Raw genomic sequence first — 12,528 nt, 5'->3', positions numbered from 1 at the left:
AGACACTCCACTGGGAGGGCAGGAGACACAAATACCTTCTTAGGGCCTGACACACCTCCCCAATCCAAACTCACCATTGCAATTAGATAGACTGTGGCTCTCCTGTCTGTATTGGCCACCTGGTGATATACACCTGGTATGATCTGTTCTGGGGATACCAGTTTCTCTGTGACCATGGTCACACTGGCTCCTGTATCTCTCAGAGCCTCAACCTCAGTTCCATTGACTTTGGGCCTCTGCCTGTACCTCTTTATGATGGGAGGCAAGGTGGCCAGGGCTGTAATTTCTACCCCATCCAGGAAAACCAAGGTTGTCTCTGTGAATCCCTTCTCCTTCTCTGGGACAATCTCCACCCCTACACCCACAATGACAATCCTCTGGGACTGTCCACCAGTGAGAGGGCTTCTTTTGTGCAGACAGCATCTCCTCTTTTGTGTCCTGACTGATTACAGTCATAACACCTCCCCACCTTCAAAGAACTTTCCTGCTCTTGCAGGATCAAAAGACTTTCTCTGATACCCTGAAGTTGGAGTGGCTTGGGCCCCCCTCCCTTTTATCTTGTTTGTCCAATGTTTTTTCCTGGGAGGGGACCGATCCTCCTTTCTTTTGATCACACCCCACCCCGGTGTTTGGTAGAAACCCACTCCTCAGCTGCCTCCCCCAGTTTCCTAGGGTCAGACAGTTTAGAGTCCAGCACCAGATACTGGAGTGATTTTTCTGAGGAACAATTAGTCAAGCGGTGCACTTTCATTAATAAATTGTATAGCCCCTCCCAGGTACGTACCTGGTTACCTTGTATCCAGCCCTCTAGTGCCATTATTGAGATGTCTACAAAGTAAACCCATGACTTTGGGTTTACTTTCTGGGTGTCCCTGAACTTCATCCTGGACTGCTCTGAGGTGAGACCAAACTTCCTTATCAGACATTTCTCCATGTGGGTGTGGAATTCTGCTTCATTTCCCTCTAAGGTCAGGAGCCTATCCCTACCAGCTACTGGAATTAACTCCCACAGGTGTGACCCCCCAGTATTTGGTGCAGGCCCTCCTCATCCTAAAGACCCTCTTAAATGCTGTCAGCCATTTATCAATGACATCCCCCTCTTGGTACTCGGGAGCTATCTAGCCTGGGATCAAACCCACTACCCCTGGCTATCTTCCTCATTTTCACTTCAACCATCCTTTTTCTGATGCCTTGCCCACTTCTTCTTAGCTAGGTCCACTTTTTCGTTCTCTGCTGCTATGTCAGCTAGTTGAGCCTCCAGCTAGCTTTCTCTGAGTGACATCTCTGGGTTCTCTGTGGGGGAGCCTCGCCTCCCCCATGAGCTGAATGTCTGGACCTGGTGCTAGAACTAGTGGACAGGTGGTCATCTTCCACCCCCTGGGAGTTGTTAGAGGGATCATCCTCCCCTCCCATGTATTCCCTGAAGCTGACTCTGCTCAGGCCTCAAGAGACCTAATCAATGATGCTTCTCTAATTCCATTAGGCTGGTATCCCCTTGACCCTACATTACACCCTAAGCTCAGCTACTGTGAGCTTGCTCAGGTTAACCAGATCAGGCTCCATGGTATCCCTTGTTTTGGGTCACAACAAACTTTGTAACTCAGAGATAGAAAAATCTAGAAAAATGCAAAATGTATTAAAAGTAGTTTAGTCCGAATTAAAAATACACCAAATAAGTTTGTTCTTAATCAATTTACTGGATTTTTAAAGATCTTCACTAAAATCCTCTATTTTGTGGTGAAATACAAGTACTAGAACCCACCACTGTGCAAAAAAAAGTTGGAAGGTGGTTTATTAGTAAGTGCAGGTAGACACCTACAACTAGTAATAACACTATAATCGATAATAAGGCCCAGTCAAGTTCTTCAAAAATTAATCCTTCATCAACTCTCGGTAGCTTGGCTGTGAGGAGACAGGCTTAGGTTAGGAGACAATTGTGCAAAGCATTTAAAAACACTGATATATTAAATAAATAAAACACAATTAAAATCCAACACCCATTTATAAAAATAGGAAATATTTCTATGATTAAAATGACACCAAAATGACAAAAGTCTAATTTAGGGAACCAGAGATATGATTTATTTTATAGATTGGATACTTTCTAGGGCTTAAAATCAAAAGTGCTAACTTGGTATATCTGGTCACACTTGACCGGGACTAAGTCAAAGTTTCAGGCCGACCACAATGGAGCATGGGTCAGATATAATAAGCGGTAAGGCCCGGTCAAGTTTATACCTTCTGATTTAGTCACTTTGTTGGAGCTTTTTTTCTCGTTGTCGGTTCAGTGATCTTAGGCACCACCAGATCCTGGATATATTAAGGAACTATTTTAGCTCTGGCTTTGTACATATAGCGCAGAGCTTTGAATTGCATATGCATAGTAATCGTGAGCCAATGAAGTTCACAGAAAAGATATAAAACCGAAGCGTATTTAGGGAGCAGATACAGAAGTTTAGCAGCTAAATTCTGGACAATCAGATGTAAGTCTTATCCATTCCTAAATGCAGGTTATTGCTGCAGTCCAATCTAGATAAGATTAGTGCTTGGATCACAGTCATTTGGGTTGATTGGGGAATCATCCACATGATCTTTTCACCTCACTTGAGCACAGCTAACAGATGGAGGTGACAGTAACCACCAGAGGTTTCATGGAAAAATTCTCATCCGACAGAAAGCCCAGATTTTTACCCTTGGGGGACAGGTCGGGAAGAGCCCGTAGCAATTCTGGCCAAATTTTAGGCCCCAGAGTTGAAGATTCTTACCCAGGATCTTAACTTCCATCTTGTCAACACTGAGCTTGAATGAGTTATTATTCATCCATAAGGAGATTTGACTCAAGCCCAAGTTAGGAGTGGCCGGTCCATGACCCTGGGTGGATGACCGACAAAACATGATTTGAGTGTTGTCTGCATAAGAAAATAGGGTCAAGACACAACTTTCCACTACATATGCCAATGGGCAAACATATAAATTGAACAGCATTGGTCTTAAACCTTAACCCTGTGGTACTCCAGACGTTAAGGAGTGCAACTCTGACCTGACTTTGGACAGGAAGACCTGCAATGTCCTATACTTTCAGAATTATGCTACCCAAGCGAAAGCTGTTCCTTCAAGGCCCGGTGTTGCCAATCTTCCAATCAGAATGGAACGAGACACAGTATCAAAGGCGAGACTAAGATCTAACAGAATATGTGTGGCTGTTTGTTGGAACTGGGGTCACCAGTCCCCTAGGGTAGCATGGCACGAGCGGGTAGGCATCCGAAAGCACATGTGTTAAGCGATCAAGCAGCACACACTCACACTGAACCAGAAACCTGGGCACGCATTAAATGACTCCACTCCAGAGATTGTATAAAAACAAGTGATTTGTATTAAGATAAATAATCAGATAGATAGAGCAGGATTAGGGAAATCATAAATTCATTTAAAATACATGTGTCTCAAAACTTGCGATCAATATTAGATGAATAAATATCCGTTCTGCAATAAATATTAAATATTGGATCAATAAATAGTTAAATACATTTTTAGTGGGACACAGGCCCGGCCTACGCCTTGCTTCTTGGTCAGTACCTGAAAGGAATACATCTCAAAGTCATAAGAACAACACTGCATTAAGCATCAATATCCATTTCCTCAGGTAAACAAAGGGACAGTTCCATAACAGAAACATCTCCCCGCTGTAGGAATAAACAATTCGTTAAGTGTAGTTCAAACATTTCCTTAAATATGAAACATTTCATTTGCCACAAAAGTATGTGGACGTAACTCTCCTCCTGTAATAGGAATTAAACATTTCATTAAGAATAATTATTCCATATAACAAGGTTGGGCATCCCTTTGGGAGAACTTCTCATTGGGCCCAGCTAACCATTGCATTAGCCAGCACTAACTAGGAGAAAACATTGCAAACTAGGTAACCATCCCCTTGTGCAGGTTTAACTGTATCAGGGCTACACCAACATTCCATCAGGGAAGTAGAAATCCCAACATTGAGCAGGTTTAAGTAGATCTCTGTTATAGCAGGGGTATGAGACCCTTCCCTGGGCAGGAGTAAACATTGCCTCAAATGAGGTCAACACCTTTCATTAGGCTTAAAGTATTCCTTTAGGCATCACACACCATCCTATTACCTGATGCCTGAACAGGCAGGGCCTTCCCCCTATTAATCAGGAGCTTACAGGTAAAACATTTCCTGCAATAGTGATAATCAGTTTAGCAGAAGTAAAACACTTCACTGAGGGTAAAACATTTCATTAACCATTTCCTTAGGCAGGAATGAAACTCCTATGGCAGGAATAAAAACACGCCACTGCGGATAAAACATCTCATTAGGCAGTGTAACTATATCCTTATAGCATTAACGTTCCCCTACTCAGCAATCAACAGTTAACAACTCTTCAAGGCAGAGATAACCATTTTTAACAGGCAAGCCTGAGCTTAGAAGACTTGGTTTATGCATGTAAAGCCTTTTAATAAATGTAAACATTTCTTTAAAGCAAGGAGCACCTCACTCCATAACTGTGGGCATGTGTTCCACCTTTCAACCAACATGAATAAATGTTTCATTAGTCAGCAGACACAGTTCATTATGCAGCTGTTGGCGTTTCCACCCCCAGGCCAGGATCAACATTCTAATTCCTACATTAAGCAGGCATAAACCTTTCAGCACCCAAGAGTAATCCTGTAAATAAGTAGAGGTTATAACACTGGGGCAGGGGTGTAATAAAACTTCTATAGTTCAGAATAATCCTGGTTCCAAGCAGGAATAACCACTTCAACACTCTTCCCCAATCATAGGTAACATCCCCCTAATCAGGAGTAAACATTACAGGGAAGGAATTAGGCATAGGCATTTCATTAAGTAACTTATAAATAGAACATTACTCATTGCTAGAGAGCAACATCTCATTAAGTAAGCACAGGCCTTGCTTTAGATAAGTAAAACATTTCTGTTAATTAAGGTGAACATTTCAATAAGCAATTCAGTAAAGCATTCTCAATGAGCATTTTACTATGCCTTGGACTCCCCTATGCAGGGCTAAGCCATCGCAGATGAACTCAGTATGTCTTTAGGCCTACGCCGGAACCAGGGCCCAAACAGTTCATGAATGGCAAGCCTGTCCTCAGGCATAAACAGTAACTTAATGGTCTCCACGTCACTAGAGGCACATAGGGGCCAACAGGTGGGCACTTAAGGTCAAAAATACAGCGTTTCTCTGGGGCCTACAAGAGAGCGCTTGGAGGCACAATTACAGCGCTTCTATGGGACATTCAAGAAAGCGCTTGGAGTGAAATTACAGCGCTTCCCTGGGCACTACCTCAGTTCCTCACATGACAGCGCTTGGCCACAGGCAATGCTGGGGACAGCGCTTCAGCAGGCAATCAGGTTTAGATAATAGCACCCTGCAGGTACAGCACTTCACAAGGCAGCAACCCCCTTCAGTACCTCAGCACTCTTCACAGGGACAGCAAAGGAGCGTTGGGGGAGCAGGGAGTCAGCGCTTCAGAAGGCAGCAACTTCTAGAGCCACAGAAGTTCTTGGTGACACAGCGCTCCAGGGGGATAGCGCTTTTCAGGATTCACAGCGCTACGATATAGCAGGCAATTCACAGCAGAGGTAGCGCTCGGCAGACAGTTCATTCCAGGTAGTGCTGCTGAAGGGCACCACAGAATATAGCGCTTCAGGCAGGAATCACGCCCAGGATTCTAGCGCTTCACAGACAGCAGGGTGCAGGGCTATAGCGCTTTGGCCCACACGAGGTGGGGGCAAGACCAGCAGGTCTAATAACATTCAGTTCAGGGTGCTGCAGTTCAGGCAAATATAGCGCTTCAGAAGGCAGCAACCCCCTCCATTACTTCAGCGCTCTTCACAGGGTCAGCAAGGGCAGCGCTAGATATACAGGACAGGTGACACCCCAGTAGCAGGTTAGCAAGGGAGACCCCAGGTGACATCAGGAAACGCAGGTCAGTACCGCGCCAATACCTGTTTGCTTCTTCAAAAGTCCTGTGATGATTTAATTTCTTCTTAGCGCTTTAGGTTTCTTGCGCCCTTGTAAATAGAAGCTTAGTTTCTTGTTGGCGTGATGTTCCTTACGCCCTTAGTTTTGTTGCTTGGTTTCTTGTTCCTTGAAGGGGGGAATAGTTTGGTGGCTGGTGTTCCAAGTTCTTCTCAGCCAATCCCTTCAAGTGGTCCCTGGGGGTTCCCTGCCGCGGGGTTAGGTCAGTGGGGGGGGTACAGGATGCCTCAATACTTGTAAAGCAGCACACTAGGCCCTGTCATTCCAGCATCATAAGACCCTGCCCTGACCCCCACTGCCTATCCTCCTGCGTAGGTACTTCCCCAGGTCTCCCCTTAGTCCCTCTGACAGGAAAGTTTACCTTCCTTTCCTTATACAGTGCCAGTTGACAGTTGGCAGTGGCAGTTGGTGTCACCTCACCTGTTCCAGAAGGTTCCAGGGGGTTCTAGGAGGTTCCACCATTCTACCTGTGGGCAGGCTGGCAGGCTAAGTTGATACATTGTTTGGAGGGTTCCAGCCAGGCCCTAGCCACTAGAATGCGCCCACTAAACCCCGCTGCAGCAGCAGTGGTCAGTGGCAGCCATGTTAGGGGTATAAGACACCTGCATCTTAACATCAGTTTCACAGTACACAGGGCTTTCCTCACTACACAAGGCCTATACATTGTTGTTACCATGAGGGCATTCTGATTTAAAAGGGAAATAAAAAGGCGAAAAATTTTGGGGAAAGGGCCAAGTCTCACACATCTCCCCCCCAGCCAAAAGCCAGGGTAGACCGATCATTCCCTTGATGGGCTTCCCTGCTTGGGGCGGAAAAAGGTGGACGCAGGCCCAATACCACCATGACATTCTCGCTAATCCAACCACCCCACTGGTGTTCCTAGTGGGATGCGGCCAGGACAGACCTCCAATCCAGATGTCTCTGGCCCTTACTCTCTCTCAGAGTGGGGGGCAGTCGCCCTAGGCCCGTGGTACCTTTTTCCACTCTCCTCCTCAACCTAGGGTCTAAACCCTTAAGTTGAATTGGTGACAGGGGCGAGACCTACCTCTCCCTGCACCCCCTCCCAGGGTTCCGCACCCTCCCACCTGGAGTAGTACCCCTGAGAGTCACAACCGGGGGAACTCTGAATACAGAGATTCCTCCCGCCAGGTCAGGCAACCCCTGAACCTGGCCACCCAACCCAGGATCTTTAACCCCGTGGCTGGACCGGTGCCAGAGGAGAGTCCTTCCTCCCTCTGCACCCCCTTCCAGGGTTCCACACCCTCCTCCCCGGATAGGTACCCCTGGAAGTCACAACCGGGGGAACTCTGAATACAGAGATTCCTCCCGCCAGGTCAGGCAACCCCTGAACCTGGCCACCCAACCCAGGATCTTTAACCCCGTGGCTGGACCAGTGCCAGAGGAGAGTCCTTCCTCCCTCTGCACCCCCTTCCAGGGTTCCGCACCCTCCTCCCCGGATAGGTACCCCTGGAAGTCACACTGGTAGGGTCCATAGTTACTGGTACCCCACCCTCCAGGTCAGGCAATCCCTGCACCTGAAACCCCAGTCCAGGTTCTACACCCCGTGACTGGTCCAAACCCCGAACCTCGGGTACGCTGCCACCATGGAAGTACCTGGCACACATGATTTCAAGGTCTTCAGCTCTGTCTCTGTTTAGCTGAAGCCTGTGCACCAGCTTCCCTTCCTTCATTGCAAGGCTCACACTCTCCCTTTTCTGCTCTAACCTCTTTGACGACACACCCCCCCTTCCAAGGTTCTCTGGTGTGACCGCCTCCCTGGGTGTGACCTGCCCCTCCTGTCCCCATCCCCTCTCCCCTCTGGGTGGGCTCCTACCCGTGCCCCAAAGTGGTACGGAGTTCCTTCTTCCCTCCGCCCAACAGGCACCCCCATCCCCTGACACAACACTCCAGAGCCAGGTGAGGACTCAGATAATTCAGGAAAAAGGTTCTAGGATGTGGCGACAGAATGAGGTCCAACAGGCCCTGATACACTCACAGGCTAGACAGTGGAGGGGTCAATTCCTAAGGCTTGCACACACAATAATTGTGCAGCCCAATTGCTGTGCACCCTGTCCCAATGGAGGGTGCTGCATGGTCACAGGTCCTGGATCCCACCGCTCGACACCAATATGTTGGAACTGGGGTCACCAGTCCCCTAGGGTAGCATGGCACGAGCGGGTAGGCATCCGAAAGCACATGTGTTAAGCGATCATGCAGCACACACTCACACTGAACCAAAAACCTGGGCACGCATTAAATGACTCCACTCCAGAGCTTGTATAAAAACAAGTGATTTGTATTAAGATAAATAATCAGATAGATAGAGCAGGATTAGGGAAATCATAAATTCATTTAAAATACATGTGTCTCAAAACTTGCGATCAATATTAGATGAATAAATATCCGTTCTGCAATAAATATTAAATATTGGATCAATAAATAGTTAAATACATTTTTAGTGGGACACAGGCCCGACCTACGCCTTGCTTCTTGGTCAGTACCTGAAAGGAATACATCTCAAAGTCATAAGAACAACACTGCATTAAGCATCAATATCCATTTCCTCAGGTAAACAAAGGGACAGTTCCATAACAGAAACATCTCCCCGCTGTAGGAATAAACAATTCGTTAAGTGTAGTTCAAACATTTCCTTAAATATGAAACATTTCATTTGCCACAAAAGTATGTGGACGTGACTCTCCTCCTGTAATAGGAATTAAACATTTCATTAAGAATAATTATTCCATATAACAAGGTTGGGCATCCCTTTGGGAGAACTTCTCATTGGGCCCAGCTAACCATTGCATTAGCCAGCACTAACTAGGAGAAAACATTGCAAACTAGGTAACCATCCCCTTGTGCAGGTTTAACTGTATCAGGGCTACACCAACATTCCATCAGGGAAGTAGAAATCCCAACATTGAGCAGGTTTAAGTAGATCTCTATTATAGCAGGGGTATGAGACCCTTCCCTGGGCAGGAGTAAACATTGCCTCAAATGAGGTCAACACCTTTCATTAGGCTTAAAGTATTTCTTTAGGCATCACACACCATCCTATTACCTGATGCCTGAACAGGCAGGGCCTTCCCCCTATTAATCAGGAGCTTACAGGTAAAACATTTCCTGCAATAGTGATAATCAGTTTAGCAGAAGTAAAACACTTCACTGAGGGTAAAACATTTCATTAACCATTTCCTTAGGCAGGAATGAAACTCCTATGGCAGGAATAAAAACACGCCACTGCGGATAAAACATCTCATTAGGCAGTGTAACTATATCCTTATAGCATTAACGTTCCCCTACTCAGCAATCAACAGTTAACAACTCTTCAAGGCAGAGATAACCATTTTTAACAGGCAAGCCTGAGCTTAGAAGACTTGGTTTATGCATGTAAAGCCTTTTAATAAATGTAAACATTTCTTTAAAGCAAGGAGCACCTCACTCCATAACTGTGGGCATGTGTTCCACCTTTCAACCAACATGAATAAATGTTTCATTAGTCAGCAGACACAGTTCATTATGCAGCTGTTGGCGTTTCCACCCCCAGGCCAGGATCAACATTCTAATTCCTACATTAAGCAGGCATAAACCTTTCAGCACCCAAGAGTAATCCTGTAAATAAGTAGAGGTTATAACACTGGGGCAGGGGTGTAATAAAACTTCTATAGTTCAGAATAATCCTGGTTCCAAGCAGGAATAACCACTTCAACACTCTTCCCCAATCATAGGTAACATCCCCCTAATCAGGAGTAAACATTACAGGGAAGGAATTAGGCATAGGCATTTCATTAAGTAACTTATAAATAGAACATTACTCATTGCTAGAGAGCAACATCTCATTAAGTAAGCACAGGCCTTGCTTTAGATTAGTAAAACATTTCTGTTAATTAAGGTGAACATTTCAATAAGCAATTCAGTAAAGCATTCTCAATGAGCATTTTACTATGCCTTGGACTCCCCTATGCAGGGCTAAGCCATCGCAGATGAACTCAGTATGTCTTTAGGCCTACGCCGGAACCAGGGCCCAAACAGTTCATGAATGGCAAGCCTGTCCTCAGGCATAAACAGTAACTTAATGGCCTCCACGTCACTAGAGGCACATAGGGGCCAACAGGTGGGCACTTAAGGTCAAAAATACAGCGTTTCTCTGGGGCCTACAAGAGAGCGCTTGGAGGCACAATTACAGCGCTTCTATGGGACATTCAAGAAAGCGCTTGGAGTGAAATTACAGCGCTTCCCTGGGCACTACCTCAGTTCCTCACATGACAGCGCTTGGCCACAGGCAATGCTGGGGACAGCGCTTCAGCAGGCAATCAGGTTTAGATAATAGCACCCTGCAGGTACAGCACTTCACAAGGTAGCAACCCCCTTCAGTACCTCAGCACTCTTCACAGGGACAGCAAAGGAGCGTTGGGGGAGCAGGGAGTCAGCGCTTCAGAAGGCAGCAACTTCTAGAGCCACAGAAGTTCTTGGTGACACAGCGCTTCAGGGGGATAGCGCTTTTCAGGATTCACAGCGCTACGATATAGCAGGCAATTCACAGCAGAGGTAGCGCTCGGCAGACAGTTCATTCCAGGTAGCGCTGCTGAAGGGCACCACAGAATATAGCGCTTCAGGCAGGAATCACGCCCAGGATTCTAGCGCTTCACAGACAGCAGGGTGCAGGGCTATAGCGCTTTGGCCCACACGAGGTGGGGGCAAGACCAGCAGGTCTAATAACATTCAGTTCAGGGTGCTGCAGTTCAGGCAAATATAGCGCTTCAGAAGGCAGCAACCCCCTCCATTACTTCAGCGCTCTTCACAGGGTCAGCAAGGGCAGCGGTAGATATACAGGACAGGTGACACCCCAGTAGCAGGTTAGCAAGGGAGACCCCAGGTGACATCAGGAAACGCAGGGTCAGTACCGCGCCAATACCTGTTTGCTTCTTCAAAAGTCCTGTGATGATTTAATTTCTTCTTAGCACTTTAGGTTTCTTGCGCCCTTGTAAATAGAAGCTTAGTTTCTTGTTGGCGTGATGTTCCTTACGCCCTTAGTTTTGTTGCTTGGTTTCTTGTTCCTTGAAGGGGGGAATAGTTTGGTGGCTGGTGTTCCAAGTTCTTCTCAGCCAATCCCTTCAAGTGGTCCCTGGGGGTTCTCTGCCGCGGGGTTAGGTCAGTGGGGGGGGGGTACAGGATGCCTCAATACTGGTAAAGCAGCACACTAGGCCCTGTCATTCCAGCATCATAAGACCCTGCCCTGACCCCCACTGCCTATCCTCCTGCGTAGGTACTTCCCCAGGTCTCCCCTTAGTCCCTCTGACAGGAAAGTTTACATTCCTTTCCTTATACAGTGCCAGTTGACAGTTGGCAGTGGCAGTTGGTGTCACCTCACCTGTTCCAGAAGGTTCCAGGGGGTTCTAGGAGGTTCCACCATTCTACCTGTGGGCAGGCTGGCAGGCTAAGTTGATACATTGTTTGGAGGGTTCCAGCCAGGCCCTAGCCACTAGAATGCGCCCACTAAACCCCGCTGCAGCAGCAGTGGTCAGTAGCAGCCATGTTAGGGGTATAAGACACCTGCATCTTAACATCAGTTTCACAGTACACAGGGCTTTCCTCACTACACAAGGCCTATACATTGTTGTTACCATGAGGGCATTCTGATTTAAAAGGGAAATAAAAAGGCGAAAAATTTTGGGGAAAGGGCCAAGTCTCACACTGTTCCATCCTCATCAGGAGTTGTCTAAGATGTTCTGTGACTTCTAGGAAGGTGGATTCAGTACTGTGCCCTGCCCTGAATTCCATCTGCGAAGGATGCAATAAGTTTTGGGCCTCCACAAAAGTTGTGAGCAGTGCGTTCACATGCTTCTCCAAGATTTTGGAGAAAATAGACAACAGCGAAATTGGTTGGTAATTCGACCAATCAATTGGTGGGATCGAAATTGGGGTTTTTCAGGAGTGAAAGAATTACTGCATGCTTCCAACTCTGTGGAACATGGCTCTGCCATAGAGAGGAGTGAAGGAGATTTACCACCACCTGTAGCAACTTGGTGTCCAGAAGGCAGAGCTTGGTGAGAGGAAAGGGATTCAATGGGGAACCTGATTTAATTGACTATAAAATAGCAAAAAAGTGGAGATATCTAATGAAGACCACAACTTCATTATAGAGGAATTCAAGTGTCAGTCTGACCTGTTTGGGATAGAATTCAAAGTTCAGCTATAGACAACAGAACCAGCAGACTGCCCCCCTCCCACCAGGTCCTTGGACAGCTGAAGATGGATATCTTGCACCTTTTTGATGAAGAAATGAGCCAACTCTTCTCATTGAGTCTGAAAAAGCAAGGGTGCTGGGCACATTTTGCTGGGGTTGAAGAGTTCATTAACCACATTGAAGAGCGTCTTAGGACAATTTTGAGCATTGATGATTTTATCAGAGTAAAATTGTGCTTGCACTGTTCTACAGAGTCCATAATAGTTTTTTATCGCTGTTCTGTATTTAGCTTTAGACTCCTCATAATAAGATTTTTTC

The sequence above is a fragment of the Lissotriton helveticus genome, chromosome 2_1 (assembly GCF_964261635.1).
Source record: "Lissotriton helveticus chromosome 2_1, aLisHel1.1, whole genome shotgun sequence".
Taxonomy (NCBI): domain Eukaryota; kingdom Metazoa; phylum Chordata; class Amphibia; order Caudata; family Salamandridae; genus Lissotriton; species Lissotriton helveticus.
This window is presented reverse-complemented; position numbering follows the sequence as displayed.